The sequence below is a fragment of the Poecilia reticulata genome, chromosome 4 (assembly GCF_904066995.2).
Source record: "Poecilia reticulata chromosome 4, P_reticulata-male-v2, whole genome shotgun sequence".
NCBI lineage: Eukaryota > Metazoa > Chordata > Actinopteri > Cyprinodontiformes > Poeciliidae > Poecilia > Poecilia reticulata.
Window position 1 is genome coordinate 33,034,385 of NC_088833.1, and position 4,445 is coordinate 33,038,829.

Consider the following 4,445-nt stretch of genomic DNA (forward strand, 5'->3'; position numbering starts at 1 on the left):
TTATATTAATAGAATAGCAACAAATTTTTGCATGTATTTATAATGGAAACACAGCTACTGTCACTTTAAAAGCAAACCAAGTACTTCATCATTCATCTGTAAAGTGTTTTATTAAAGTGTTTTACTGTTCCTTTAAAAACAGTGAAACCGGAAAAGTAATATTGCAGGAGTATATTTTTTGTAGGAACGCAGCGAGAAACTGAAGCAACTTGAAGCTAGTTTAATCTCACAGCAGCGACATTTTGCAAGAGCCCGAGTCAAATGAGAAGCTACAGAGGCTAGTTACGAAGTAGCCGCGTTGACCTTTCACCGAGGGTGAATTTATCAAAGACGGTGTGATGACTATGGTGAAGAAAATCTGTCCTGAGAAGCAGCAAGAGTTTGCCAAAGTCTGCCTGGCACGTAACACTGTGGCACACAGGGTTGAAGAAGTGTCATCAGACATCAAGACAATTGGGAGTCAGAGGAAAGGAGTTTGACTTTATTTTGGTAGCTGGCGACGAAAGCACAGACGCCTCTGACACTGCTCAGTTACTTATTTTTTTGAGAGGAGTGGGCAACGAAATGAACATTACTGAACATTACAGGCTCTTGACCTCAAGAGCCTGAAAAACCAAACGAGATGAACAAATTTATTCTCTTCTGTTTGCGGATGACATGAAACTACCGTGGAATAAAATTTCTGGGATTATTACAGACGGCGCACCATCCATGACTGGTGAACGAAGTGGATTAGCAACACTAATAAGAAACAAAGTAAGTGAAGAAGGGGGTAAAGCTGTAAAACTCCATTGTATCATTCATCAGCAGTTCTGTGTGCTAAACATCTCCAATACGAACATGTTATGGAACCGGTGAGAAAGGCTATTAACTATATCCGCTCCAGAGCGCTATGCCACCGTCAGTTCCAACAGTTTCTAAGCGAGATTCATGCGGAATATGGAGATGTTGTCTATCACACTGACGTGAGGCTCAGTCGGGGTTCTGCATTGTCACGCTTCTACTCTCTTAGGCAAGAAATCATTGAGTTTTTGGCTGATAAAGGACAACCTGTCAGCCAAAAACCTATCAGTTAGGCTGGCTGATTTGGGGTTTCTAGCTGATATTACAAAGCACCTTAATGTCCTGAACACCAGTCTCCAGGGACCAGACACAGTCATAAACTAACTATATTCGCACATCAAAGCCTTTGGAACCAAGCTGCAACTGTTTGAGAGACACCTGTCGCCGACCCAACCCAACCCAATACTGCACATTTTTCAGCACTGCAAGAAATCATGACCAGATTCCCACAGAGCAATGTCAGTGCGCTAACGAGGCGTTAAGTATCAGATATTTCATCTCTGGCTGAAGAGTTTAAACAACGCTTTTGGGATTTTGCAGCTATTGAGAAGGAGATCGATCTTTTTCCATCACCTTTCTCCGTGGACACAGATGATGTTCCAGACCCTTTGCAGCTGGAGCTCATTGAGCTGCAGTGGGACGCAGAGAGCCGCGGTCGGCACCAGCAGCTTTCTCTCGCCAACTTTTACCGACAGCTGGATAAGAACAGGTTTCGAGAGATTCGAGCATTTGGTAAGAAAATGCTAAGCTTGTTTGGGTTGACGTATTTGTGTGAGAAGACATTCTCTGTCATGTTTTTAGAAATACTCCGAACCCACATGCAGCAAAACACTCAGGAGAAAACTGAAGATCAAGGGTTTATTTACAAACAAATCCAGGGGAACTCGAGCGAGGGAAAACTATGAACTGGAGGCTGGGCAGAAACGTCGGGGCTGGGGGGCAGGAGCCAGAATGATGTCAGTCCGGGGAGCTGAGGGAGAGAGAGACCGACTCGATGGTGCTCGTCGGGGAAACCCGGATCCAGCTGACGGGCTTGGTTGGTCCTGGACTCGATCCGGCTCTCAGACTTGATCGAACCTGGGGTGAGGAGATGGAGGCGTTAGAACACGCAGGATTAACAATATAAGGCTTTCTTACTGATCTCTGTTACCGCGAAGGTCAACACTCTGGCGAGGAAGTGTTGTTAGGCGGCTCCTCTTAAGCTCCTGGTGATGATCGGATGACCTGCAGGTGCGTGGTGACACACCCGCGGGGTGGGGCGTCAGAAGGGAGCTGGGGAAACCCCCTCTGGTGGTAGCTGGCGGTGGCGCAGGGACGGAGGACAACAACATTCTCGGTTATGAACTTAAATAAGAGCCGTGTGAGGACACGGCTAACGGACTCTCACTTACGAGACATCTTGTGCATCAATATCACTGCCTTTGCGCCAGACCTGGCCTATGTGCTGCAGTCCAGATCTCAGTATCACCGTCACATTAATGCAGACAAGTCATTTGTCATTTACAATAAGTCTCTGAATAAATGTTGTTTTTTAAGATCAAAATCTGTCATAAATTCAGACAAGTTTTCAGTTTTCACTCCAGAATAATAAACTTTTAAAAATGTAATCACCATTTATAGTTACTAATTTCAAATGAGCCCTGCACTTGTTGACTATTACTTGCTCATTTCTATTTTATTTAAAAATTCAGTAAATATTGAACTGCCATGGAGAGATATTTGTTTATGTTTCAAATGTAATTTGCACTCAAGAGTACAATTACTTCTGTTTAACCATTAGAAAAAAGTTAGTGTTAAAAAAGTGAAGTTAAGTGATTATTCAATTGCATAAGACATGCATGTTTCAAATGAACCAAAAGACATGCTTAACATCACTGAAATTAAAATAAAAAAGCAAATGTGAAACACAGAATGGCTTGCTGAAATTTGTTTAAATATATTGCTGTTCTATGTAAAGAATGTCCGCCAAGGTCGGCCCCCCTACATTTTTAACGCACCAAATCTGGCCCCCTTTGCAAAAAGTTTGGACACCCCTGCTCTAGCAGAATCAGATTTGAGATGGGTTGACATATGGTCTGACATGAGAATTAAGCAAAATACAATATATTCATATTTTAGTCAAATGAAAACATGATATTTCTAGGACTGTGGCGTTGGTTATTCAGTTTGGATCAATTTTTAAAAGGCCCTCAACTGAGTTCTGATTCTGGTTATCACTCTTATTTGTAATTTGATCAGCAAAGATATATCAGTCGTGTGCAGCAGAAACAGACTTAAAATTCGGTGTGTAGTGTGTAGTTAAATATCAGGGATCAGAGCCAACTGGACATCTGCTAAATTGAAGAATTTTAGTTTTTTAGGAAGCAAGTCAAAACAAAGAATACTGTCTGTACCAATAAGCACGGCACTCCCAAACACTAAAACAGTAAATGTCTTTATAGTCAAATCCATCTACGACAGAAGGAAACACCACTGACAGCCTATGTATACCAGGGTTAGTTTGGCTACATATTATTATAAGAAGCAAAAAAGATTACAGTTAAATAAGATTTAATTGACTCTCCTGTTACTAAACACGAGCTTGACAAAATCTTGGTGACAATATTGCATTTACAAATTTTTGAAGCATTATCTGAGTGACAAGGCTGTTACAGTTTCAGCAGCAGATGTCACTAGTCAGTAATGAATAAACCTCAAGTAATGAACAGAGCCAGAGAGAATAATTCTAACACTAAAGAAACATAATAAATTAACGAGACAAGTACATAAGGAGAAACAAAACTGAACTGATAAAGAAGACAGAGTACTCAAACTAGAATGACTAAGAAATACCAGACAAAAAAATAAACTTGACTAGAAACACTAAGGAAGACTCTGACACTAAATAATAACTAGACCTAGAGTAATGAAAAAAACTAAGAATTAAACATAACTAGAAACACTACAAGGGACTGAAATAAGGAAAACAAGAACAAGACAAATTTAACCAAATGAGTAACATCAGATAATGGAAGTAGAGCAAACATAAAATGCTAAACTAAAGTGAACTAGAAAACAACTGATTAAACAGAAAAAAACAAAATCCCAACCCAAAACCCAAAGTCTTGACACTTAACATGTAACACGCTTGAGCAAGTTGTCATAATATGTCTTACCATTTCCATAACATGGAAATGGTAAGACAATGAATAAAAATTCTATGAAAATAAATAAATGACAGTCAGACATTGCTTTTCAAACATGCTTCAACAGAATTAAGTTAAAAAATTAACTCATGAAACAGCCCTGGACAAAAATGATGATAATGTGATCAAATAAAGGGACATGTTAAATGATGGTGTATCCACTTGATTACATTCTTGTAATCAACGGGCCTATATATAGAGCTACAGGTAGTCACTCTGCTGTTTGGTGACATGGTGTGTATCACACTCAACATGGACCAGCAAAAGCAAAGGAAAGAGTTGTCTCAGGAGATTAGAAAGAAAATTATAGACAAGCACAATAAAGGTACATTTTATAAGACCATCTCCAAGCAGCTTGATGACTACAGTTGCACATATTACTCAGATATTTAACATCCATGGATTGTTCTAAAGAGA

General features: G+C 39.9%; 1 long non-coding RNA gene across 1 annotated transcript; it reads right to left on the bottom strand.

Annotated features, from left to right (window-relative positions):
• Nucleotides 1–460: 460 nt before the first annotated feature.
• On the bottom strand, nucleotides 461–4,020 carry LOC145551530 (uncharacterized). Its single transcript, XR_014087400.1, has 2 exons — nucleotides 1,994–4,020; nucleotides 461–1,920 (listed from the first exon to the last, which is right to left on the bottom strand). It is a non-coding gene; the product is annotated as an uncharacterized LOC145551530 (long non-coding RNA).
• Between the last annotated feature and the right edge of the window lie 425 nt (nucleotides 4,021–4,445).